At 47.6% G+C, this 27967-nt stretch overlaps 1 protein-coding gene across 3 annotated transcripts in view; it reads right to left on the bottom strand.

The window, feature by feature from the left end:
• The window catches only part of LOC144828837 (opsin-5-like), a 1422400-nt gene that overhangs the window by 1006127 nt on the left and 388306 nt on the right, over window positions 1-27967 (bottom strand). For all 3 annotated transcript variants that reach the window (XM_078687370.1, XM_078687368.1, XM_078687369.1), the window contains one exon: window positions 16959-17067. The gene's annotated coding sequence lies outside the window, so the exon portion shown is untranslated. The remainder of the gene's footprint in view (window positions 1-16958; window positions 17068-27967) is intronic.

The following is a 27967-nucleotide window of genomic DNA, read 5'->3' as shown; positions in this document are numbered from 1 at the left end:
ATACACTGACCTACACCAGGAGTTTTCTCCTTGCGGCCCTCCTAATTTGAATTTTGTTTTTTCTAAATTTATTTCTGGTGGTGGGTGGAGGTTAACCTCAGGTCACTTCTTGGTTTTCTCCTGTGTGTTAATTTTATTCCATAGTGAAAGATGGAATTGAATTTTAAAGAGCTAGAATCCAATACTGTGGCCCAACTCAGAGAATGGTGTCAGCAACAAGGGGTATTCTTTAACAAAGGTGCCAAGAAAGGCGAGTTGCTGACAAGCATAAGGGCATGGGTGGAAGCTCATTTAGTGGAAAAACCAGATACTGAAGAGAGTGACGGGGACACTGTCCTTGAGATTGCAATGTTGAACCAACCTGGGAGGGGGAATCTGCTGACAGGTCCCAGGACACCTTCGAGGGCGAGCAGCAGCGTCTCAGACAGGGGTTTAACTGACGCCGAGCTAGAAGATAGGAGGGAGGAGAGGAGAATGAAGTTGGAATTAGCTAGGATGGAGATGGAAAGGGAGGAAAGGAGGTTAGCCCATGAGCGAACCATCAAAGAGATGGACCTACAAGCCTTAATACAAAGGCCTCCCAATCCAGATAATGGTGGCAGCGAAAATAAAGTGAACACCAGGGAACCCAGACCCTATTTACCCAAAGATGTCATCGCTAGTTACACCCCAGGCAATGACATTGCCAAATGGCTGGCCGCCTACGAAGTTTCTCTAAGGGCTCACGGGATCTTAGAAACTCACTGGGGAGGTGGGCTGTATAAATACATGCCACCTGCTGGCAGAGACACCTTGTTGGCTCTGAAGCAGGATGAGCAAACCCACTACCCTGCAATGAAGGTGGCACTGGTGAAGAAGTTTGGACTTACCCCTGAAAGATACAGACAGAAATTCAGGGGAAGTCACAAACTGAGTACCCAGAATTGGGTAGACTTCTTAGACTACGCCAAGAAAGCTTTGGAGGGTTGGGTCAAGGGCAGCGAGGTGAAAGATTATGAGGGGCTGTACAATCTATTTTTGAAAGAACACCTCCTCGAGAAATGTTTTCCCGAGTTGCGCCAACACCTGGTGGATAGCAAGCTGACCGATCCCTGGAAGCTTGCAGAGGAGGCGGACACTTGGGCAAGTACCCGGGTATCCTCAAAGGGGACTGGAGGGGATTCTGAAAAAGCCGGACAGGGCGCCCCCCAGAAGAAGGAGGGGGGAGATAAAAAGAAGGAGTTCTCCAAAGGTCCCTAAAATAATTTCCAAGGGAAGGGAGCAGGTTTCACCCCTAGGGCAAACCCGCCCAGAAACCCTAATCCTGGCCAAAGCCAGCAGCCAAGGGTTCTCCACTGTTTTGAATGTGGTGGTGTTGGACATTATAAGGGAGATGTCAGATGCCCAAAGAGACCACCCCCTCCCACCGGAGGAAAGTCACCGGGAGTAGCTAGTGTAGCGCTCGGGGAGGAGTTGCCCTTAGATAAGGGGGGTGAGTGGGCGGGTGTCACCTTAGTGTCCATGGGAGAGCGGGAGATGGTTCCAAAGATCCAGGTGCCCCCAAATACTACAAAGTATGGGCAATGGGTTACCATCAATGGCCAAAGAGGGGAGGCTCTGAGAGATACAGGAGCCAGTATGACTATGGTGAGAAGTCAACTGGTGTCTCCAGAGCAGGTTGTTCCTAATGTACTCCACCCTGCCGCGATGGCTGACGGCAGAATGGGCCACTATCCAGTGGCTGAGGTTCCCTTTGAGTGGGAGGGGGTTGCAGGTTCACTTCGAGTTGCCGTAAGCCCTGCCGTGCCAGTTGATTGTCTGTTGGGGAATGACATGGAGCACAACACTTGGAGAGAGGTGGAATACCGGACGCATTCTGCGATGCTGGGTACACCTGACTGGGCCTGTGTAAGCACACGGTCTGCGACTGCCCGGAGAGGGAGTTCGCCTGGGTTGGAGCCTGGAACAATGGCCCAACCCGCTGCCAAAAAGGGACAGACCCGGAGACAGGAAGAGCCTGCTTCGGCTTCCACGCCCCATGTGACAGATCGCCCACCTGCGGTGGTAGGCCAGGAGTCCATGGAGGGGGAAGTAGACTCTCTGGAGGATTTACCCATCCCTGCTGAGTGGCATGTGGAGGGAGGACCTACCAGAGAGGAATTCTGTAAGGGGCAGAGGGAGTGCCCTACCCTTGAGGGACTGAGGCGTCAGGCTGAAGCCCAGGCAGCAGGTGATGCTACGGGACACCACCATATTTACTGGGAGGATGGACTCCTCTACAGTGAACCCAAGGTACCCCTACCTGGCATATCAAGGGCCTTGGTGGTCCCGCAGCAATACCGAGCCTTTCTGCTGGAATTGGCTCATGCAATACCAGTGGCAGGACACTTAGGCCAGGACAAGACCTTTGCACGGCTTGTCCTCCACTTTTACTGGCCTCAGATGAAAGTGGCGTCCAACACATACTGTCGGACATGTGTATCCTGCCAGGCCAGTGGGAAAACAGGGGTGAAGCTAAAGGCTCCCCTGGAACCACTTCCAGTCGTTAGCACCCCCTTTGAAAGGGTGGGCATCGACATTGTAGGGCCATTGGATCCACCAACAACAGCTGGTCACAGGTTTATCCTGGTTCTGGTGGATCATGCCACACGGTACCCAGAGGCCATCCCTCTGAGGACTGTTACTGCACCTGTGGTGGCTAGGGCCCTGATGGGAATCTTTACCCGTGTAGGATTCCCCAAGGAAGTTGTGTCCGACAGGGGGACCAACTTCCTGTCAGCTTACATGCGGACAATGTGGAAGGAGTGTGGAGTGACCTACCGGTTCACCACTCCTTATCACCCCCAGTCAAATGGACTGGTTGAGAGGTTTAATAAGACCCTGAAGGGCATGATAAGAAGTCTGCCGGAGAGCTTACGGAGGAAATGGGACGTCCTCCTGCCTTGCTTGCTGTTCTCTTACAGAGAGGTGCCGCAGAAGGGAGTGGGCTTCAGCCCTTTTGAATTGTTGTATGGGCACCCTGTGCGTGGGCCTCTCAGCCTGGTGAAGGATGGATGGGAAAAGTCTCCCAGGAAACCTCCTCAGGATGTGGTGAGCTACATGCTGGCCTTCAGGAGCCAGATGGCCAAGTTGTGGAAGCAGGCTTCTGACAACTTGGAGGCCAGCCAGGCGGTAATGAAGGAATGGTACGACCAAAATGCTCACCCGGTGGAGTTGGAGCCTGGCCAAAAAGTATGGGTGATGGAACCTGGAGAGCTAAGTGCCCTTCAAGATCGTTGGACAGGCCCATTTGAGGTGTTGGAAAAGAAGGGTAAGGCCACTTACTTGGTGGATCTTAAGACCCCGCGACAGCCCCTACGGGTGCTGCATGCCAATCGCCTCAAACCCCACCATGAGAGGCCAGAGGTCATCCTGATGTTGGTGACTGATGGTGCTGAGGAAGCAGAAAGCGAGCCTCTCCCGGATCTCTTTTCATCCCAAGAGAAGGATGGGTCGGTGGAGGGAGTGATTCTCTCCCCATCCCTAACTCCTGAGCAACGAGAGGATTGCCGCCAGGTATTGGAGCAGTACTCTTCGCTGTTCTCCCTTGTCCCGGGAAGAACCCCCCTGTGTCAGCATGATGTGGACACAGGAGACAGCCCCCCAGTGAAGTCAAAGACCTACAGGCTGTCAGACAAGGTGAAGGCTAGCATCCATGGCGAGGTTGCCAAGATGCTGGAGCTTGGAGTGATAGAACCTTCCAACAGCCCTTGGTCCAGTCCGGTGGTGCTAGTGCCAAAAGCCGCCCCACCAGGCACCACACCAGAACTGAGGTTCTGTGTGGATTACCGAGGACTGAACTCAGTTACAAAGACTGATGCTCATCCGATCCCTAGCGCGGATGAGTTAATTGACCGGCTAGGAGCTGCCCAATACCTAAGTACCTTTGACCTCACTTCAGGGTACTGGCAGATCTCCTTGACAGATGGAGCAAAGGAAAGGTCAGCCTTCTCCACGCCTGAGGGACACTTCCAGTTCTGTGTGATGCCCTTTGGGCTCAAGAACGCCCCTGCCACATTTCAGAGGCTGGTGAACCAGGTCCTCTCTGGAATGGAGAGTTTCTCCGCTGCCTACCTGGATGACATTGCTGTCTTCAGTAGCAGTTGGGAGGACCATTTGCAACATTTGCAAGCAGTTCTCCAGGCCCTGAAAAAGGCTGGATTGACAATCAAGGCCAGCAAATGCCAGATTGGGCAGGGGTCGGTTGTGTACCTTGGACACTTGGTGGGTAGGGGGTCAGTGCAGCCCCTGCAGGCGAAGATTGAGGCAATCATGGCCTGGGAACCCCCCAAGACACAGACTGAGGTCCGAGCTTTCCTGGGCCTCACAGGTTACTACTGTCGCTTTGTGAAGGGGTATGGCACTATTGTAGCGCCCCTCACAGAGCTCACCTCCAAGAAACAACCTCGACGGGTAGTTTGGACGAAGGCTTGTCAGCAAGCCTTTGAAAAGTTGAAGCAGGCAATGTGTGTAGCACCGGTCCTGAGGGCCCCAGACTTCTCTAAGGAGTTTATTGTCCAAACAGATGCATCAGAACATGGCATTGGGGCAGTGTTATCGCAACTAAATGAAGAGGGCCTGGATCAGCCTGTAGTCTTCTTATCCAGGAGACTGCTTCCCCGAGAACAGAAGTGGAGTGCAATTGAGAGGGAAGCTTTTGCGGTGGTGTGGGCTCTGAAGAAGCTGCGGCCATACCTCTTTGGCTCGCACTTCCTGGTTCAGACTGACCACCGACCCCTTCGTTGGCTGATGCAAATGAAGGGGGAAAATCCCAAGCTGTTGAGGTTGTCTATCTCCCTACAGGGAATGGACTTCCGGGTGGAACATCGGCCTGGAGTGGACCACGCCAATGCAGACGGTCTCTCCAGGTATTTCCGCCTCAGTGAGGAGGACTCCCAAGGGGTTGGGTAGTTCTCCCCACTTTCAGCTGGGGGGGACGCGTGTTAGACCTGTCTGGTTTTTTTTGCGTAGTCCCTCCAATTTATTATTTATTTTGTCCCCTTTTTGCCCCTCATACCCTTAATAATTTTTGTGTCCACTAGTTTTTATAGGTGTTGGCCAAGGGGATAGGTGTTCTTTTGTCCCTCATAGTCTTTCACCTCAGGCCCAGAGGCCTGTTCTGATAGGAAAAGTTGGAACCACACAAAATGGTGGTTACCAACTGCCTTAACTGCCAAACCCAGAACTTGCCCATAGACCAGTTTAGGGCATTCCAGAACCTTCTGGTCCATTCTGGACCACTGAGGGGCAGCCTATATAAGGCGGAATGCGGGGCAGCCATTTTGTCTACCTGTGAGAGTCAGCTGGAGGACAGGCTATCTTGGAAGGTGGGGAGAGACTAGTGCGAGGGTTGATCTCCTGATCTGGGAAGCAGCCTAATTAATCCACTCCTCTACTCCTCCTTTAGGATCCTTGTCTTGTCCCCGCTGTGGATGTTTAAGGGAGACCCTGGGCGCCTGACTAACCCCTAGCTTGAAAATAGTGGGGTGGGAACAGGAGAAGGAGACTGTGGCGCTGCGAAGCGCAGTCCTCTGCCCAGTGAAAGAGACTCATGAAGAATAACCCTCATCCCTAGACACCAGCCTCCATCCAGACTTGAATAGTAAAAGGACTTTGAGAAGTGGGGAAGTGGGAGCTGAGGTACAAAATCAAACCAGCGCTGTTCCTACCTTCCTGGGTGCTGGGGAAGGCTTGTGCCCTTGTGTCCTGAGAGGCCCTGGCCGGACATGCAGTCGGCCGATCCCTGGATTTCCTGGTGAAGGGTGCCGGGTTCTCTGAGGTAGCGCCGCCTCAACTGTGAGCGGGACCCCTGTGGTACTGATCGCGCACTGAGATAGCGCCCCCCCCCCCCGGGATCCACTGAGCCTGAGAAGCCTTGCGAGGCTTCCCTTTGTGAGCGGGACCCCGGGGGCGCCTTCCGTGCTTCTGTCGCGTTGCTGAGTAACGTCCCGGTTATCAGGGGAAAGCCAGGGCGAGACGCTACCAAAAGGCGCCTTCGCGCATGCCCAAACCGCTTCAGTCATTCCCTCAGGAGGGGCCTAGGACCGAGCAGGCCCGTGGGTAGTGTGTCCTTCCTAAGAGCGGGCGCAGTGAAAGGAGGCACCGGCGCGAGCGCTTCTGCGCATGTCTGAGGGATTAGCGGCCCTGCCGATCCACACGGAGGAAGAGCACCGGCTGCCGCCAGAGTGAGTGTCCCGCCCTTTTCCCTCTTCTCTCGCGCCACGCAAAGGAGCTGGCAGGGAGAGGGAGCTTAGGGACTCGGTGGCTCTCTGGGGGGGTATTGTGTCATCGGCCCTGCCCTCCGCTCGAGCGCCAAAGCAGAGGAGCTGGCCCGAGTAAGGAGAGAGAGCAGGGGAGCTTCAAGAGAGCCTTTTGCCATATTCGATTGCTTGGCCACCTCGGTGGTGAATTTCCCCCCTGCTTCTGACACAGAAAAGGACCCAGCAACGTTGTGGATACAAGTAAGGAGGTGGATTGAAGGGGGAAGTGGCGCTAGTGCCTACAGTGGAGCAAAGTAGACACTGGTCGTTCCCATCCCTTTTTAATACAGGTTGGGGAGTAGCACGAAGGAATCTGCTGGTAAAGTGAAGGAATTAATTCCTCATGGAGATTGCTGGTTTATAACTGAACTTCTGGTTAAACTGGAATTCCTCATTGAAGTCAAATCTGGTTAATGCTGGGATCTGATTAAATGTATTGTTAATGATAAATACTGAGAATAAGTTAACATCCCTGAAAGTAGAGCTACTGTTTACATGACATCTAAATGTAATGAAAGATACTATTGATGTGGATTTTTAATGCCAGTTAACACTGCTAAAAAGATTGCTATTAATCCCATGACATCTGCTTTTGCTTATACTGAGTGGTAATTTTCTCTCCCAAGACTTTAGCGGATTGTTATTTCACTTGATTGATTGTAAGGTACTGAACTGTGAATCCTAAAGTATAAGAGAACAGAATATATATTATTTTTATAAAGCAGTACTTATTTTCCTATACTTTGGTGTAGTGTTGTTTTTGTGTGCTATTGCGTGGATTTACTATTGGGTGGTTTGCAACCTCACACTGTGCCTCTAGAATTGTATGTCTTACCCCTAGGCCAAGCTACCCTAGGTGACCTGACATCCCAGGTTCCAACAGAGGGGATATGGACAAGGGTGAAAGAGGTCGAGCAGAGTTCCCTGGTGGGTTGATGGAACGTAGGCAGTGGATCATGTAGGCGGGTCTGGAGTCATGCAGTGCGTTTTAGGCAATAGACATGAGCTTGAAGAGGCATCTCTTCTGTATGGGGAGCCAGTGGAGAGCTCTGAGGTGGGGGGTGGTGCTGGTTATCCTGGTGAGGTTGAGGACGAGTCTTGCTACGGTGTTCTGGGTGGTCTGGAGGCGGCTGAGTTGTTGTTTGGTGGTTCCGGGGTAGAGTGCGTTGCCGTAGTAAAGGTGACTGGAGAGAGGAGTTTGGGTGACTTATTTCCTGGAGGAAATGGGGATCCAGCACAAGATCTTGCTTAGCATGCGGATAGTGTGGAAGTAGGGGGAGATGGCATTGACTTGGTGCTTCATGGTTAGGTACAGCCACCAGGACGATTCTGAGGTTGCATCGGTGCTTTGAGGGAGCAGGAGCGGGCCGAGTGTGGTGGGTGTCTTATAGATAAACTAATCATGGAATCATTGCAACAGGTACTGAGTTTATCACAAGCCGAGTACACCAGTTTATTGCAATGTTTCAGCCACTGATGGAAAGGCAAGGGACAGCAGTGGAATTGTATTACATTCCCCACTTACCTTGGGTATTAGATGTCATAGATTGTGCCCTTGTGATACTTCAACCACATCACCTCAGAAAACACTTTTTCAGCAAGAGACCTCAGAAAACACTTTTTCAGCAAGAGACTCAGATGGCATTCCATCAACAAGCAAGCTGTCTGCAATGTCTGGGGCTGCTTCATTGATGTTGCCTTTCCGGAGTGTGCACACACACCAGCTACAATTTTTGACAGTTAACTATTGACCGTAAGTTGGTTGCTGGGGATTGCAGTGATGTGACTACAAGGTAAGTTTAATTAACTCACACTGGCACTGCATGTATATCTAGGCAATGGCATCACAAACATAGTCAGTCATACCTTTGCCCCATCATAATTTACATACATAACACTATGACTGAACGCATGCATTTATAGAATATCTACCACATTCTCATTCTCAAGGTTGCACAACCATAACAAATATCACATGTCTTTGTTTCAAGCTAAGCCAGGAATACCCTCTCTTTACACGTTCATACCCCCATTAAATGTCCAACCACTCAACTAAGGCATAGTCATATCAACATAGCAGAGGCCGCTCCTTTTCCCACCTCTCCACCAAGTCCTGGAATACTCCCCACCCGCAAACATCACCCTCGCCGATTGACTTCAGGAAGGTAGTCAAGACCTGGCTCTTCGACTAAATCCAGCATCCTAACGCCTAGATCCCCTCATGGGTGATAAGCCACACTTTGTTAGAACTGATGAATTGGTTTACAAGCCATAATTGGGGGCAAATTGGGCATCCTCGTGTTGCGCTTCAGTTGACTTGATTGTACAGGGGGTACTCCAGTACCTCCCAGACGTATGTGCAAGATTATTGTAACCTGTTGAATATTGTACAACAACACCATGCAAGTGGGCTTACATGTACTACAGCTCTGTCTAAGTTCTTCGAAAAAAACATCAAGTAATTTAATCTTGCTGCTACAAAAGGAGAACCTCTATTAAGTAATGTATATCATTGTTTGATACTGTGATAATTGGATACCACTTAATGTATAAAAAGGGGCCTTGACTCACATCAAGACTGGAAGGTGATATGTCTACCACAATGATAGTAATGAATGCCACAGTATATTGCAAATGCCTTGAACTGTCAAGATAACTGTATGAACTATTGCAATTGATTCAATAAAAATATCGAAGTTCTTGGGGTGCAACACAGAAAAGAGATCAGGGTCTAAAGTTGTGTGACCAATTAGTGGCCTCACATTTTACTGAGCTGCTAGTTTGGTTCCTGCATCAGAGTGGTTACACAGTGTTGAGTCAATGATGAATGGTTGATTATGCCTGACACACCACCTGTGCACTTAAATAGGGCCATATCCAAATTAGTAAAACACAATTTTATATGAATCCATAAACATATTACTTACTTATTCATCAATGGAGTACCTTTTATGACTGTATATAACATTCACACATACTACCAAGTTCGAGTCATAACACACTACATATATTTTACGAACAGTAAAATATAACAAAGTTAGGATTACATAGACACATCTTTATTCACCCACACTACTACTTGTCAAGATTATTAAAACATGTACTTTAATTTATATTTCATATACCACTAGTGGGACTTTCACAACTACAAATATGTGTTTCCCTTTTTGTTCTAAGTACGATTATTTATTCCACCTCATCGCTCATTTCCCTAACTCCACAATGAAGGCAAAGAACTCCATAGAGGAGACAGATAACTCAATAGTCGGGATAGAGTATTCTGCAAACTGCCCACAGTATATGACAGATGGAAACAGGAAGTAGGCCATCCCCGAGGTATCTTAGAAATGCAATGCAACAGTGGTTTCTTCTTCACCATGAGAAAATTGAGTGAAGAATGAAGTTGCACCTGTGCTGGAAGGTGGAGAAGGAGAGACAACAGGGATAGCTGTAGGCTGAAGGGGGCAGGGGGCGGTTGAAGACTCCTACATATTGGGTATGACTATTTGAGGCCTTGTAGTTGTACTTGTTGCCTTTGAACTTACATTGGGGTTTCCAGGAACAAGAAGGCCATACAGCGGTCTTTTTTTAATTACATTTTGTATTGATCAGGATGCAAAGAAAGACAGGCTTCACACTGTACATATAATATGTTTGCTATCTTTGACTCAAAGTAACATAACATAGCAGCAATATATCAATCATACAAATGCTGTGGTGCATTACGAATTCGGGAAGACAACCCTATATTTAAATGTATATAGCAGCAAATATTAAAGTGTATCAGTGCATGATCCAAAAATGTGCCACGTGCGAACCAATACAGTACAAATGATAATAATCCAACTCCTTGTTCTATGTATATAAGATACATAGAACAGCAGATACTAAAGGCATGTAGCAGTGAAATACATCATGGAGACAATTTCCCTAAATACAACCCAGATCAACGAGTCAGTATATAGTTCGTCATGTCTCACAGAATGTATTATATATCACTACGATAAGGGAAACAAGAAAAGGAAACATCAATTCATGAAAACAATAGATTAAAAAATTGAGATATTTAACCTAATATAACTACCCTCCCTTTGAAACACACTATAACAGAGTACAACTCCATGTTGCATTAAATCTCTGAAGGGCCTCTTCCTATTTAGCTTAAGCCTCTTCAAAGGATCATGTCCTATTCATTTTATGGTGCTAATGAGAATATAATGGAACCACATCTGTTCTCCAATTTTTGAAAACCAATGAATGTGCAATGGCAATACCTATCGATATAAAATATTGTTGGTATTTATGCAGATGGTCTACCTCATGAGATGATACAAAAAAACACCAGCTTAGAGGATGGGGATACTGATGTGTTCTGCGTTTGGCTGATTGCGTGAAAAAACCCATCCCGACATTGTTGGAGCCTTGAATATTCATAGAAAGTGTGAACCAACCACCCCCATCGCCTGCCTTGCATCTAAAACACTGTTCTGAATGAGTTGGAAACATCCCATGTAGCCTATCAGGATAATATTAAGCTGTCCATCTGGAGAAAAACGACATTCTCTTACAATTGGTGGCTCGGACTTATCTATAGTAGCTAAACTGGAGAGGTTGCCCCACCGTCCAAGGGAACAGGGCACTACTCAACAGTAGAAATATAAGGCTTGGGTAGCTAAATACCAAAAGCTCTTCAACTCATATTTACACCACACACACCATGCATATTCTATGGTATTCAATGAATGACAAGATCAACTTATATCTCATCTATACCACCAAACTCGAGATGTAAAGTTCAAAATGTGTTCAATTCTAAAAAACAATGTATAACCCAATATTCATAAAAATTCAAAACATAGATAAAATTCATACATAGTATGACATTTTTAGATCAAATACATTGTACAATCATATTAAAATCCAGCGAAAAGTAATTATACTCTAGACAAACAAATACATGGGGAACTCTTTTTGCACAGATCTACACAAACTGTTGCATGAGCTGATCCAACGTTCTACATCAAGTTAATGTGCTGGTGGGTATAACGATCAATTCCTTCCCAGACTTCCTTGTGGTTGGATTCAGATAAAAATGGCGTTGACACGTTTCTGTGGTAAATCACTCAATTACGAACCAGCTTCATCAGGACACAAAAGATAAGGGATTTGTTTCCTCCTCGGAATACTAGCAGAGTTATGTTCACTCTTGGTGTAGTGTTTAGAAATTCCAAAACGCTGATTGTTGGTGGCAAAAACTTTCTCAAAACTACCACTTTCCAAGTAACATATTCGTCGTAGTGGTACTTCTCCCAACAAAAGACACTTATGCGTGTATTTTGGACATGCTATCCCTTTTCTAAACAGGCTTTATAGGATCTCTGTCTTTTTTAATAAAACTGTCAAAGACTAATTATTTAAAAACTTTTGGTATTTCAGCTCATTGATGGTATTAAAAAGGGCGAAAAGGAATGGAAGAAGTTCATCTATAAAAGTCTTATTCACTTCCTTAGGATTCCAGTTGCTCTCGCTTGGCTTGGCGTTGGCCATAATTTTTTAGGTTTCGCCTGGCGTCCGCTGCGCAGCAGCGTTCGCGCAGGCGAAATCTGTTGATCTACACTATGTGGCAATGTCCCGCTTTAGTCTACCATTGGCTAGCTCCATAAATGGAGACTAGCCATTGGCAGACATTGTTGTCCGTCACTCTTTCCCCCGTCCGGACGCGAATCGGGGGCGTTCCCGTGCCTTTTTTTAAGTCCCGCCCCCTTTTTCCGTCACCCGCCCCTTTTTTCATCACGGCATTTTGTTTTTGTGTTCATTACGAGTATGAGAGGTAAGACCTTTTTATTATTTATTTTTAGTAACTGCTAATGTTAATGTGTGTTTAATGCTGACTTTACTGATAATGTGTGCTTATATATGTGTTTATTTTACTTGAGGGATTATCAAAACCTAGACTGAGCCAAATAACGTTATACGTTTTTCTTGCCTCTGCCATACTACAAGGCTCCTTATTGGCCAATTGAAATCTGTCTCTACCCCTTGGCGTCCCCCATTGGTTACATCGGCGGCAGGAGGCGGGCCCAGTGACGTGTGCCCCGCTGCTAGGGCTGGGCTTCCCGGCGGCTGTAGTAGCGAAGGAGGCGGTGGCTGGCTGGGAGCGAGCCCGGCACCAGGTACACATGGGACTGGCAACATTTATGCGCCCTTGTAGAGGGCGCCATGTTGTGGGTGCTAGAGGTGGGTTGATATAAAACCGGAGCGGGCCCCAGGGAGGGGGCTCTGTGCATCGCTGGCTCGTCTTCTTGGCCGTGATTTCACAGGGTCACAGGGAAGTGTTGCTGTGTGCACGTCTCTTCTGTTTGGGAGCTTATGTTCAGCTTAAAAATTCCATCAGACAACCCGAGGTCCGCAGCAATATGTACTTAGACAATTAGCATTGTTTTTTGTTGTATAAGCTTAGCCCTAAAGGGAAGGAACGTGGGGCAGAGGTTTAGGAATTCCATGTAATTTTGTTTAATTTGCTCCTCGTCGGTTGTAACCAACTTTATTGTTACACCAGTCAAGAATAAACGTCCCTAAACACTCCAATGTAACGTGCAGTGGAGCAGCTCACCTCGGTGGCACTTTTGACCCCTCACAGCCACCATCAGCCTCCCTCTCGCAGCCAGTTAAGAGTTTTCATTCACCTCCAAATCAAGGCGCAAACAGAAACTGCGAGTCTTGATTGATTGAGTTTTCAGATTTTGACTGGACAAGCACCCGCTTCCAGGTTAAAAATGTTTTTGATATGAACCAAATTCTTCTTGTAATAACGTGATGTCTGCAGCAGTTTATTAGCGTTACATTAACGCTAAGTTAAGGCGTGGGATTGTGTGATTGGTCTCTAGGAGTTAAAACTGAAATGTTTATTTGATAAACCAGCCCAGGGGGCCTTGGCCCCGTGAATCACACACTTCTCGTCGGGCCTGGAGCGCGTGCTTCCTGCTGGCACTTGGAGAGTTGGCAGCTACAGGTGGTTGCACGGCTCAGCACACAGCACAGATCTGTGACGCCGCCACCCTATGGGGGGGGGGGGGGCAGCGGCGACAGTGCAGGTCACCTCAAACGATGGACGTGGACAGTGGGCATTTCCCCATGTGTTTCTGCATTTAGCTAGGTCCACCATCGAGCTGCAGGCATACAATGTGCACGCTACACTTTCAGCAGCCTGTTCCACGATGCTGTGTATTTATCATTTATTAAAATCTCCACGTTTTACAGTACTTTTGTCGACAACATTACCAGATTAAATTCACGGAAGTTTGGTCTCTTTTGAAGCAGACAGGTTACACTTTTTACACTGACTGGCATATCCGGCTTTTGTGGGACGTTGTTCTGTCTCATTCAATAAACGCAAACTTGTAAACCTCCTAATAATAGTACGTCACCACAGGCTTCTGTGGAAGTTGGAGTATTTAAGCGGATTCTTTTAGGTGTAAACTCTGCTGTTGGACTTTACTCCATGTCCGTGTCTTGAAATGTTAATAAAAGCAGTATTGGCAAAGCCATTGGGTCTAGCCTTGGCAAAGCCTTGGCAAATATATACATTTGGTACATAATTGTGAACTTTTTTTATTGCTGAGATGTACATTAGGTGATAGAAGTTTTAAAATAATAATACGTAAAACTGAGTAGCTGTTTTGGAAGAGCATCCTCTATTTTGACATGAGCCCTTCTATCTTTGTTTTGATGGGACACGTTTTTGTTGACTATAGTAGACATAAGTGTGGCTCTGTGTGTGGCTCTGTGTGTGTGGGGGGGGCTCTGTGTGTGTGTAGGTGTGGGTCTGTGTGTGTGTGTGTGTGTAGGTGTGGGTCTGTGTGTGGCATTTGCGAGAGATTAAGCTATTGGCATTGTAAATGACAATGCCATTTATTTATCCGTTTTCATCACCAACACATAAATGACAAATTTGTCATTTACAATGCCAATAGCTCTAACTGTTGCAAAGGCGAAACCGTTGCATTGTAAATGCTTGTTTTAATTAGGGCTACATCCCGAGGTTCTGTTTTACTATTCAGTGTACTTTTTGGAATGTTTGAGACATGTGGGAGCTGCAGCTCATTAAAACACTACTCTAGATCGTGCTCCTAATTCTGATCGAATTCTTCATAAATTAGCCTGTAATGATTGGAAAACACCCCAGCTATTTCTATAATGTTATTCTGCATTAGTCCTGTGGCGGTATTTCTAATCTCATTGATTGTTTTTCTATTCCTCTGAGTCCAGGCTGTCCATGCCAGAAATGTCCTTACCTGTTGGCTCTCCTTGTAGAGCTTCTCTTGGTAGCCTCTACAACCGCTATTTCTTCTAAAATGGAAATATCTCCAAGTTCTTGTTCTGCCATTAATATTTGATGTTGCATAGGCTGGAGATTTATAGTAGAAGTAGAACCCCCCCCCCTCAAAGCCCCCCCGCCCCAGCAATCCTAAGAGCTGGCTACGGGTATAATCTACCGCTGTCTGTAGCTCCTGAATCCTTCCTGGGAGTCAGATTCCATCAGCAAGGCAAGGCGCCAGGCTGAAGCCCGAAAGGGTTCGACGTTGTGAGCTGCCTGCTCAGCATCAGACCTTGCTGAATCAGATTTTCTGCTGCAAGAAGAACATTGCAGTAACCAAGGTGAAGTCAGTCCCACTGGCGAAGCACCCTCAGCAGATCAGCTTGCAGGTTGGTCTTGGTCTTCTGTCATTTCTCCAGGCAGAACTTTGTGAAAACCTTTCTGAGTCCTAACTATTAGAGCTAGGCAGGGGAAGTACATTTTTTCAGTTGTCTAAGGACCCTAGGACCTTAGGGATACCACTTAGGAGACAGGACTCACTAGTAGAATCCACTGGGAGGGTCCAGGGCAGGTCCAGTTGGAACTGGTCAGCTGGGCCCATTGGGAAAGTGGGCATCTTACAGATTTTATGTCCCTGTAACTTAAGAAGAGGTCAGCCAATTGACCATTGGAGTCCACTTCCCAGTCCTGGGTACAATTGGGATTAGGTCCCGCCCTGGGGGTCTCCTCACAGGTCACAACAGCAGTTTCAGTCCTTCTGTCTTTCACATTCCAGAGGTGTTCTGAAGAGGTGAACCAGTCCATCTTAGGCAGTGTTTCAGTGGTGCACTCCCATTAGAACTCTTTGTTGAGCGAAGACAGAGATTGAGCCTAAATTCAAAAGAGCAAACTGGGGTCACAGAAGTTTTGATACCTGCACTATTAGGACAGAGAATGAACCCCCGACCTGATGTCATTCAGGAAAGCACAAAAAACTTGACTATTCAGCCACTAGTTTGTATCAGGGCCTCCATGTTATCCTGCTAGGACAGCTGTTTGAGCTGAGCGCCAGGACACCTTCAGGTAACCGCTATGCTCTATAAATTTATATAACACAACATTAGTCGGGCAGCTAAACAGCCCATCGCCCCACACTGGAAACGGACGGAACCTCCCCCCAATGGCATCCTGGTTCCAACTCCTCTGGCAGACCCTGGCCATAGAGCATTTATCTCAAACTCTCCCATACCGAGAAAGGTTTCACTCACCTTTGGCAGCTATTGATCGACCACCTCTCAAATTTGGAATTTCTCTGCTTCCAGCCTCCCCGCCTGAGGGCTCTGTATCTCTGACTGAGACTGCTCTCTTATCTTCCACCAGAATATAACGCCTGGGAGTGCGGACTCTATCTGCCGCAACCAGCATGGAAGCTCATGAGCCCCTTTCCCCCCTCTGCCATCACCTTTCCACAGCTATATTAATGTACCCATTCATCTATCCCCCCAGAACCCACATTTAGATAACCACCACCCACTAAAGGAGATGACTATTTGCATTGTTATGGTGTGACCCATTTTGGATCACACCTTCAGCCAACCTTGCCATTTTAGCTTAGATCATTTTGCAAGATGCAGCAAGATTTTTAAAATCTATTTTAATTAAACATTTACATAGTCTGCCATCCAAAATGCTCACGGCCAGGATTTCCTGAAGATGTCACATGTGATGCGGAGTCTCTTGGCAGCTACGAATATTTATTTTTTAAATGAGATTATAACACTTCTTTGAATGGATTAGTGCTAAACGCTCACTACCACTGACATCTGCGATGATCAGGCGGGCAGGAGATTAAATCCCGGCAATGCCAACTCATCTACCCATCCTTCCAATTTCAGAAAATTGAGCACCATTACATTGGTAATGTGAGACATTTTTTAGATAAAAGTTGAGTGTTTGTGTATTCGGGGTGCAAGTAAACATTTACTGAAAATTCACAGATTATGGATGAAAGTTAATATTGCAGCCCTAACTCGCAGACGGTGGCACCCTCCTCCACAGCCTTCCAAGTCATAGGCGACCTCCTGTGCCATCTATGCCTAGTATTGAAAAATTCATGAATTCATATAAATATCTTCCATCAGAAATACTCGGCATATTAACCACTCATTATCATAAACTCTTATTGATCACCGTGAATTAACTAAATGGGCCATTCCAAATATCAATTGGTGAAGAACCAACATAGACACCCTTTATACTCTAACAAGACCCACTAAAGCGTGCCTGAAAAAAGACATAAAGTTGGACAGGCAAAAAGAAACAAAACTTCCCAGTAAACAAACTGCAGGTAACAGCATGACCTAATATACTAGAAGGATACTTACTGTTAGAGACGTTTACGTGTGCAAAATTTGAGCCTCGTACCAGGGAACTTCATGTGGTGGAAGTGGTTATGTAGTCGGTGTAGTGCTAGGAAGCTGCAGCTAAGGGGCACTATAAGAAAAAATTATGAAGTTTAGAACGTGAGCGAATCAGGGATTTCAAACTATGTAACAGTGCATGAAGATTCTAACAGTCTGTTGCAGTGTTATGTGTAGTTATACATGAAGACATGCAGGAGAAAAAGTGACGTTGTGACCACATTCTAGACACAGTGGATCATCATATTAAATCTAGGGATACATTAGCAAATGCTACTACTATACTGACAAGAAGGATTGTCAATATTCAGCATGAACAGACCCAATATAGTTGCAATGTCTCAAATTGCTTGATGCGAGTAACAGCTGCACTTGAATTGCTTCCCACAATCAGCACAACTTAAAAATGTGCTTTCCTATCCACATTCAAACTCAACAACAGTAAAAATGCACAACCTCGGGTTCTTTATAGAGCACCAAAAAAACAAATCGCACTTCAGTCTACTTTTCACGCACGCCTGTAGGGTCTGTGAATGCTCTAGGAAAGGTGAGGCTGCTCGCCCCCCCCCGCGCGTATAGCAGGGCGCCTGCCCCCTCCTTCCCCATACCTCGATCGGTGGTGGGGCGTGCCCCCGCCGCTTCTTGATGACGCGGCGGGCGATTGGTGCCGGCTCCCCAGTTGACCCGGAAGCAATAACATTGCTTCCGGGTCAAAGGGGGGGAGCCAAGGGGCTGACCAGTTGCGACTTGTCTGCCCCAAAGGGGTTAAAAGGCCAGGGGAGCGCGGGAGGTGTCCTCTTGTTCCCGCGCTCCCCAGGCTTGCCCTTTGCCCCCAGCCTCCGCGAGGCTGCAAATAATTTTCTTTTTTATATTTTGGTACAGGGGTATCGTGAGCAAGGACAGGAGATATTTTCCTTTATTTTCTGCAGGAACGGATTCCGAGAGCAGGCATCCGTGAGGGGCCCATCGGTGTCGTCCTTCGTGGCCTTTGTTTCCTGATCTCCTCTGCTGGTCGCATCAGGCAACGTCAGCAATACATGGGCAGAAGCTGGCGAACGGCGGCCCCAAGTAAGGTGTTTGCGAATTTGTTAAAGGTGCGGTGAGGGGGCGCTGCCATGCTGGGCCAGGTGGGGGGGCTCGATCGTTGGACGGGGGCGTGCACCGGGAGCCTTGCAGCTTGTTAGATTGGCTCGGGGGGGTGAACGCGTCTTGGAAAACAAGTGTACTCTTTCGATCGAAATAATTTAAAGGGCACGAGCAGGGAATTCGTTAGTGCGGCATACCTCAAGGGCGGCTGTGTGAATCCCGGGTGGATTGTTTTGCATGCTTCCGGCAAATTAAACATTCGATTTGAGCAGCGAAGCAGAGTCGGCACTGGTTAGTACCTGGAGGAGAGACCACAAGGGAAACGCTCGGATTTTAATGGCAAAGCAGGGTCGGGCCGGGCTAGTGCTTGCATGGGAGACCGCAGGTGAAATACCAGCTGCTGTAGAACTAGAAAGAATTGCGCAGCACTCACATGAGGACCACATCTCGTACGAGGGGCATGAGTGGGCTACACAGGCGCAGTAAGGCGGATTTTACTGTGCTTGGGAACAATTTTAAGAGGAATTTGACAGAAAATGTTTTAATAATCATGGTTGTAAAAAATTGGGGGTGTTCAAAGCAGTGGCAGTGAAGGTTAAAGAGTGGTTAATATTATTGTGTTTTTTGAGTGCTTGCGTAATTTAACTGAAGCTCATGTAAAGGGCTTGGACACCCAGACTAGAGGTTATTCGCCTTGCATTTGAATGACATACCTGCTGTCTTGCTAATTGTGTTTTCATCGTAGAACTTCTGTGAGGGCAGCACGGTTCTGGAAACGACAGTGAGCGAAACGGTGGACAGCGCAATCAGGGGACACAGGCAGGCCTGCACTTCACTGCTTCCTGCGAGCCGCCGGGCTAGAGTGCGCTCGCCCAACATCGAGGCTAGCTGAGTGGCGCGGTCACAGCTGCGTGGTGCTTACGGCCGGCCTGTGTTCTCCCAACTTTGTACAGGTAAAAGCCGGGTTAGGTCCTGGTGGGTGCTGGAATACATCGTGCTCGCAGGGTTGGAACAAGTGTAGGTGGTCTACCAGTTGCTAGGCGAAAGAGTATGGCCAGTAGACGTGGCGCAAAGCGTTCCTGCGTGGAACACGTGCTGCAGGGTATGATGCGCAGTATGGCAGCGATGGACAGGAGATGGGGGAAAGTGGGTCAGATAGGAAAAAGCGTTGCAGAGCTCAGGCAGAGGTTGGATGATCAGGCTGAACCATCTGGAAACCCAAACGAACAATAGTGCCCCCGCAGCCCAGGGGGGAATTGGATCCTCTACCCAACTGGGCCAGGGCCAAGACGGGTAATAGTCGGGTCCCGAAGCAACAGGGGAAGGGGGGTCCCTCTGGGGGTGTCCCTGAAGGGGGACTGGTGCCACCGGTGGTCCCTATACCTACTCCCCATGTCCCAGCAATTATACCTGTGACACCAGCACCTATCGCACCGGTGCCAAGCACAGTGCCTCTGGTGGTCCCAGCTGTAGTCCCGGTGGTACCCACGTTTAACCCTGCACCTGTCCCGGTCCCAAACACTTCAGCCCCCATCCCGGTGTCAGCACCTCCAGGGTCCCTCCAGAGTTAGCAGCACAGATAGAGGCAGTACTTCCTTGGCTAGGGATAGGGGGTATGTTACCATCTTCAGTAGGCGCGAAGGAGGTGAGAGAGGACCCTTTGGCGGAGGCGCATAAGATGGTGGCATGGATCATGACTGCCCCAGGTAGCGGGAGGGAGCCAAGTGCACCTATTCCTCCACAAACAACATGTCCAAGCAGCAACTCCGGAAAGGACAAGATGGTAGAACCTACGCGAGCCGGAGAAAGTGGTAAGGATGTAGCATTACCAGTGCTAGGTGAAGGTACAATACCCTCCAGGAGGGAACATTTGGCTCAGCATGTAACACAAGAAGTGAAGAATTTTATTTGGGCGGGCAAATATGTCAATATGTTTTCGTTGCTTGTGGATAACAGGGAAATGGAGTATGCTAGGAAGCAGAAGGATTGGATGTCGCCTAGCGAATGGCGGGAGAAATGGCAAGATTCAGGGTGGAAGAGACTTGATCAACTGGATTAGAGCCTTTTCTGTGTTTATGGCGATTACAGCCGAGCGTTCCCCTAATTTTCAGGCCGAGATGGCGTGTTACCAGAGTAGGATCACAACTTTCAGTGATAAATACGGGGAGGATGGATGGAAGGATTATGACACGAGTTTTAGGAAAGCTAAAGAGTCTAACCCCTCACTTTCCTGGGATCAGTTTGATTCCATTTCATGGTATGGCCAGTTTACAGCAGGGCAACCTGGTAGTGCGGGGCTAAGTTGGAACAGAAGCAACCCCTCCAAACCCCAACATCCCTTTCGGCCGGCACAGGGTGGGGGCACAGCCCCTAAGACAGGGAGCAGTGGGGGGCGAAAAGGGGTGTGCTGGGATTTTAAAAAAGGATAGTGCACCAGGGCACAAGGCACTTGCAAGTTCAGGCATGCATGTTCCATTTGTAACCAACCTTCCCACCCAGAAACAACTTGCCACAATAAAGGTAACGCCTCTGGAAACAGAGGAAGAAAGAAACAGGACTAGGGAGGGAGGACGGCTGGTGTCGCATTCACCCATTGACGTGCTGGCTATGACTCCTTAGCTGAACAGGTACCCAGACCATGCCTCTGCGAGGATGTTACAAGAAGGTTTTTTGCAGGGCTTTAGGATCCCAGCGGGGGGATGCACCGGAACAGCAGAGTGTAGGAACCAACTATCTGTTAGGGAAAACCCAGATGTGGCAGCGACAAAAATTGCTAAGGAGCTGCGCCTAGGCAGGAAAGCGGGTCCTTTCAATCACATCCCTGTGCCTAATTTTGTTTGCTTACCTCTCGGCGTGGTGCCAAAGGAGGAGGGCGAGTTCAGGCTCATTCATAACCAGTCAGCACCTAAGGGTGCATCATTAAATGACGCCATCAATGAAGACATTTGTAGTGTTAAGTATGCGTCCTTTGACCAGGCGGTGGATATGTTGAGGACTCTGGCACCTGGGGCCTTGTTGGCAAAGTCAGACATTGAATCTGCTTTTCAGCTACTGCCGGTTCATCCTCTAGATCAGCATCTGCTAGGTTTCTCATTTCAAGGCACATTCTATATGGATAAGTGTATGCCCATGGGCTGTTCTGTTTCCTGCGCCTACTTTGAGAAATTCAGTTCTTTTTTTAAATGGGTTTTTAGGCAAACGACAGGACACCACCATGTCATGCATTACCTGGATGACTTTCTTGGGTCGGCGGGCTCGCAGGAGTGTGTGTGGGCATTGCAGGAATTTTGCGTGCTCATGTGGGCTTTTGGGGTCCCGCTGGCACCTGGGAAAACTGTGGGTCCAGCAACCACATTGAAATTCTTAGGCATAGAATTGGACTCAGTCGAGGGTTGTTTCAGGTTACCAAAAGACAAAAACATGAAATTTAGAGCAGCTCTCCAGCATTGTTTGACCAAAGAAAAAGTGACACTACATCAGCTACAGCCGACTGTGGGCCAGTTGAATTTCGCACTGATAGTGATACCCATGGCACGCACATGCTCCCGCTCAATCTCGGAGACCATGACGGGTCTGCGGGAGAAACACCATCGCACGAGACGGCCGGCCGAGATCCACCAGGTCATGTGGATTTGGATCACATTTCTGGAGGGCTTCAACGACAGGGTAGTGTGGTCCGGTCCCCCCACTACGTCTGCAGAGTTAGGTTTATGGACTGACGCAGCAGGCAGTGTGGGATTTGGCGCCATACTTGGAAACAAGTGGGTGGCACAGCGGTGGCCGGTTTGGTGGGAGGAGAGCGGCTTGACAACTAATATCGGTTTCCTGGAGCTATTCCCAATCTGGGTTGCATTGACAGTTTGGCCAGATCAGTTGTGTAATCAATCTGTAATCTTTTGGTCGGATAACATGACTGTAGTTGAATGTATGAACCAGCAGGCGGCGCGGTGTAAATTGATACTTCGCCTACTGAAAGAAATTGTGCTGGTTTGCATGAAACTCAACATACAGTTTAAGGCCAAACATGTTCCAGGGGTGTTAAATAATGCGGCTGATGCACTCTCTCGCTTTAAGATGCAGGTATTCAGGGAACATCTACCATCCGCAGAGGCGTCGCCTACACACTTCCCAGCAACACTCTGGCAAATTGGTGCCCCCAGCTACAGAACCTTGTGGCAGCTAGCCTGACGCCCAGGACCAGAACCGCTTACGGAGGGGCGTTTTTGTCTTATTGCTCCTTTTTTGGACAGGATTGGGCAGAGAGATGGGATCAGGCAGGGAATTTCACTCAGTAAGCTAGATGCATTACACAATGAAGGGCGCTCCGCAGCGACAGCTATCTGGCACGTGGCAGCTGTTTCTTTCTTTGCTCAGATCAGGGGCACCAAAGATACCACAAATAGTTTCATCGTGAGGCAACCGCCCCGGACACAAGGCAACCGATAGGTTTAGAACGGCTGGCATCATTACTGAATGCCTTGTCTGGCTTCTGCAGTTCATCAGGGGAGGTACTGCTGTTCAGAGCCGTCTTTACATTAGCCTTTTATGGGGCATTCCGGGTAGGGGAACTGGTGGCTAGCAATAAGCAGGACCTGCTAGGTGTACTCCAGCTAGAACACACAAGGATATTAGGTGATACATTGTTAATTACCATACGTAAATCAAAAACTGATCAGGAAACCCATGGGGATGGGCTGGTACTCCATCGGGCTCGGACTAACCCTTGCTGCCCAGTGTTGCACGTAGATGCCTTCATCAAACAGAGAGCAAGCGCAGTGGGGGGAGCATTGTTAATGCATGCAGATGGTACCCCACTTACCAGGTTTCAACTCCAAAGAGTATTGGCTATAACAATTGACAGGGCTGGTTTAAATCCTAAAGATTTTGGGACACATTCATTCCGAATAGGGGCTGATACTGAAGCAATTGCTAGAGGGTTACACACTACCAGTGTGAAAAGAATTGGGAGATGGTCTTCCAACAGTTATAAGTGTTATATGCGGCTGCACATGTTGTGAGGGTGGCAGGACAATTACGCTGACGCCTGTCTTGTTTGTTTGCTTGTATTTCAGTTTCTCGAGCCTGTCACGCAGGGCGGAAACTGCCGTCGGACCATCAACAGCAAGTATCTTCATCACGGCGGACCCAAGCACAGATAATGGAGACACAAGTTGTATGGGTTGTTGGTCACTCTTTTGTGAAACGTGTTAAATCTGTTTTCTTTGCAGGTAACTATAGACAGAGGGCGGAACAGGGAGGTTTCAGGGTTTCCTTTCATGGTAGGGAGTCTCTGCCTCAGTCAGTTTAGGGGGCTCTTTACGGAGTTGCTCGACAGCCACACCCCGCCGCACACAGTTGTTATCTTACATTTGGGCGGAAATGACCTAGTAAAATTGGGCAGGAGGGTCCTGATAGAAGAGATGATCTCAGAAGTAAGCTGGTTAGCTAAAACACGCCAAGGCTGCACCATAGTTTGGTCCCAGATGATTCCTAGACTCAGATGGAGCAGGGGGACTCTGTCAAAGCATTGAATCACTCGATAAAGAGGATCAACAATAAGATAGAGAAATTATTTTGGTCACCTCAATTGCAGAACATGCCACATGGGTGTGTCAGGGGGGAACAGTTCTTCTTACAGGATGGGGTCCACCTGACTAGGGTGGACAACAAACTATTTCTGGAGTACATCTTGATATGGCTAGGGGGGTTCTAGGTAGGCATGACCTTGCAGAGTAGGAGGATGGGGGGCCAGATAGTCGGGCAACTATGCTGGCCTGTGGCGGTAAGGTCATGATCGGTGAGCAGTCAATTTAAGGTCCTTGGGGGGAGGCACCATTCTTGAATGGGGTCGCCCAGGGGGAGGGACAAGTGGTCTCTCCTAGAACGCCAGGGGCGGTACATCTGCTTGGTTGGATGGGTGCGGGGAAGGGGGGAGTCACACTTTCTTTGGGCTGGTTAGCCACCCCGCACGTGCACTATGACGTCATTAAACGGCGCAGAGTGCAAGGGCCCCCTTTGGTTAATGGAGTTCATGGAGCGTACAGGGGTGACCGGGAGGGGGGAAGTACCCTCTCGGTAAACGGGCCCTCTGCGCATGCGCTCTCATACGTGCGGGCGTAGCTGGCTGATAAGGATCTGACACCGGTTAGCGACCTTGCAGTAGGCCCATAAATAGGAAATGCAGAAAAATTAATGTTGTGTGATTATGATCCAAGATATTAGATTTGGTTAGGAAACATTTTGTATTAGAAATTTTTTAAGGTTAGCCCTTTGATACCTGTCTACAGGGATTGTAATCTAATGTCAGTAGTTTTTTCTGCATAAATGATTGTGTAAATATTGTTTATTTCAAATTTTTAATTTGTTTTCATGTTTTAATAAATACGGCCGGGGGGTCGTGAGACCCCCCGCCTTCCAAAGAAACTCCTCTCATGTCCAATTTCTATATAATTGTGGGGGTGCACAAAATAGGGGAGGAGGATGGTCGGTAGTCCCTGACCATACCGGTTCATTGTTCCTTGAGTAAGCTTTGCTAGAGAGGGTGGTACAGCTTTTAGGAGAAAGAGTAGGCATATTGGGGACATTCTGAAAGCTGACTGAGAAAGGTATTCCATCCATCACTTACCAGTGGCTTTGTCTTTTGTCCCTTACAGTTGCCTGCTTTCTAGTCCCTGGCTCTATTTGTTTTAGCCCCCTCCAGCATGTCTTTGTACCTCCCGAGGAGCATAGCTTGTTACCACCACTCTGATTGTCTCCTTCTATTCTTCCACCACTGCTTGCTTGTCAGGAACAATTTTTTTGCATGGGGCACACCAAGAGAGTAGATGTTTCTTATATCCAGCTGTGTCTCTTGTAGGCTTCTCCAAGTGGTGTAACGAAACTTTAGGGGGCCCCCTGCAAGGTACAGTGAGGGCCTCCCACACTCCGGATTTAATCAGCTCTCGGGCCATGGTACTGTACGGAGGGGGCCCTCTGCAGCTTGGGAGCCCCCCTGCACCACGGGGGCTGTGGGGGCCTGCGTTACACTACTGACTTCTCCCATTCCTACCGCCACACTTTGCTCTCCCATTACAGTGAACTTCTGTGCCCTCGACCAGAGCACCTATTTGATTTCTTTCCTGTGTTTTTTTTTTATGTATGTCACAGGAATTTGGCCCCAGGGGCTTTGGAGTGCTTTAGATTGAGCACCAGCTACATTATACAAGGTCTCATTCGTTTTTTAGGCACGGGAAAATAAATGTTGCACTCAGACTTACAGGATGTTGAGCCAATGCCGGGACTTGAACAAAACTCCTTGGTTCCAGAGCTGACGTCTCTGGCCATTAGGCCACATCCTTTTACTGCTGCCCCTGAGGTGAGGAATGTCAGGCATCTAACCTCCCTCCAGCCATCCTCTTCCCAGGCCCTACCTATCTGGCAGTCCCAAAGAGAAGCTTTGTTTCTGTGACATGAGGACATTTGTGAGATCTCCAAAAGAGATAGAGGGCTGCCTGTCTTCTGATTGCTTCCTTTCCCCTACCTTCTTTGCTGCATCTGCTGTCCTTGTTAGGAGACATTTCTCAGGGACTCCTATCTGCTAATCATGCTGTTGTGTTGGGGGTGGGACCCAGATCCTTTCCAGCCCAAGCAGCGGTGCACACAAAAGGGCAGGGTGGTGAATAATGCATCCTTCTACATCCTGAACTTCTGGCTTTGGAATCCTTGTCTTTTTTAACCAGTGCATGCTTACAATTTTGCTCAGTTATACAGAGAAGATTATGCCTGCTAGCGTTGCTGCAAGGTATGTCCACGGCTTGCCCACGTCCGTTGTAACCAGCAGACTAACTTGTTGCAAACTACATCTTTTCAAATCATACCTCTAAGGGCCTCATTTACAATGTTTTAATGCACATTCCTGTCCTTCTCCCCTGCGCCTGAGTCCAAACAGCAGCTGTGTGCCAATGCAGACTCCCTTCCGTCATGTTGCAAGGATGCCTGCTTTGCGGAGATGATTGTTTTTGTGCAGGAAGGGACACCTTCCTGCATGAAAACAATCATTGATGGCGTTTTCATTTTGATATGCATGCTGCAGAATGCAGCACGTATAGGAAGAGGAAAAAACGAAGAGAAATAAAAGTATTTCTCCTTGTTGCGCCACTCCTATTGGCACATTTCCAGGTTTATGATTCCTTGTAAATCTGTGAATGCTTCAGATTCCATGGGTGTTGCGGGGGAACACCCACAGCTACACCCATGGAATGCCCCTTTCACGCTGTGTTCTGCATGAAAGGAGCACATATTTACAAGGCCATGAAAGACCATATAAACTAGCTTTGCGTGGCCTTGTAAATACGCTGCGGCACATTGCACCACCAGAGCCCTAAAAAAGTGACACTCCGGTAGCACTAAATGAGGACCTAAGTGTGACGTGTAAAGTGTTTCTTCACATTGCCAGATAGTATGCAGCAGTCATCCACTCTTTAATGCACATCAGCGCCCCTCTTTTTTCTGATTATTACATTAGGCGTAGGCCGAATTCGGTTGCTTCCCAATATGTGCCTCACCTTGATTATTGCAAACAAGAACATCAATCTTTTCCTTTAAGGTAAAAATATGGTTTGAACAAAGATTGTGTCCCGTGTATATTCTATTTAGGTAATGTAAAAATATGTTACTCGAGCACCAGGACGGAATTTATGAAGAAGCAAAAGCATTTTAACTAAAACCTTCTCATTCAAATCTACTATGCGTGGCATTTCTGTTCCATTTTGTTGTCTACATATTTTACATTATTATTTCTCAACGGGTGATAACGCTTAGCATCATTCTAAGCTAGCAAAATAACTCATTGCAGCGATTTATGAGTGGCATGAATGCTTGAATCAGTGTTTCATTCTTCTCGGGTGAGAGTAATGAGTAGCACTAAAGAAGCCAATAACACCTTTTTGGGAGTGTAGAGTGCTGTTCTGAGTGTTTCTTTCTCGTAATGGTTCTATTTGATAGTGAGTGATACTTAGGGATTGTTCACTGTTTCATTTAAATAAGGTGGGTGGGTACTTTTTGCAAGGTGCTATTTCTCCTTGCTCTTCTTCCAAACCTAATCATTTTAGATAGAAATAAATGAGGGCAATATTCATGTAGAACATGAAGAGACTTTCGTTTTTACTAATAGAGTTAATTTGTATGTTAAGAATAGGAAGCTGATGGTAATAACATCACCAAACCATTGCGTTAGTGCAGACCTTTATAGGAAAGAGAATATGCCATTTATTGTAATGCTATGTGTTGGCGCGGAATGTAATGAGACACCTATTCTTCTGTGAACAGTAGGGCAGTTCTTAGTGCTTCAGCACCCCCACTTTCCTACTTCAAGTGCCTATGGCATGGACGTGAAATTTAGGAACAGCATTATTAAAGTTGTGCTGTTAGTAAAGAGCATTGGCCAAAATAAACACGCTCGAAGACAGAACATTGTTCCTCACAGGCATGCAAGAATGATGAACTGGTAGTGGTAAAGATAAATACAATGAGTAAAATCAGTCAAGCGGAAAGATAAGAGGCGAAAAACCTCTTCCAAGAAATACAGCACCTTTACTGATTTCAGATCTAGCTTTCAAGAGAGACAATTGAAAGCACATGTACTCTCTAGTAGAGCGACTTAGGCAAAGGAAAAAGGAGTCCTCAAATAGCGAGCACTCATGGAAGAATACAAGGAGCCAGTCAGAGAGGTGGTAAACAGGCTCTGCTCCAAGGGAGGGACAAGGACATGCTGGACAGTATAAAACAAATAAAGTCAGAAAATAGAAAGCAAGCAAATGTGAGTTATACGACACAAAGCCAATGGGAAGCCATGGGCGGAATGCATTCCGAGGGAAGCTTTCAGCATGTCCCCAATATGCCTTTGCATC

Source organism: Lissotriton helveticus, chromosome 4_1, assembly GCF_964261635.1.
Source record: "Lissotriton helveticus chromosome 4_1, aLisHel1.1, whole genome shotgun sequence".
Classification (NCBI taxonomy): domain Eukaryota; kingdom Metazoa; phylum Chordata; class Amphibia; order Caudata; family Salamandridae; genus Lissotriton; species Lissotriton helveticus.
This window is presented reverse-complemented; position numbering and strand designations above follow the sequence as displayed.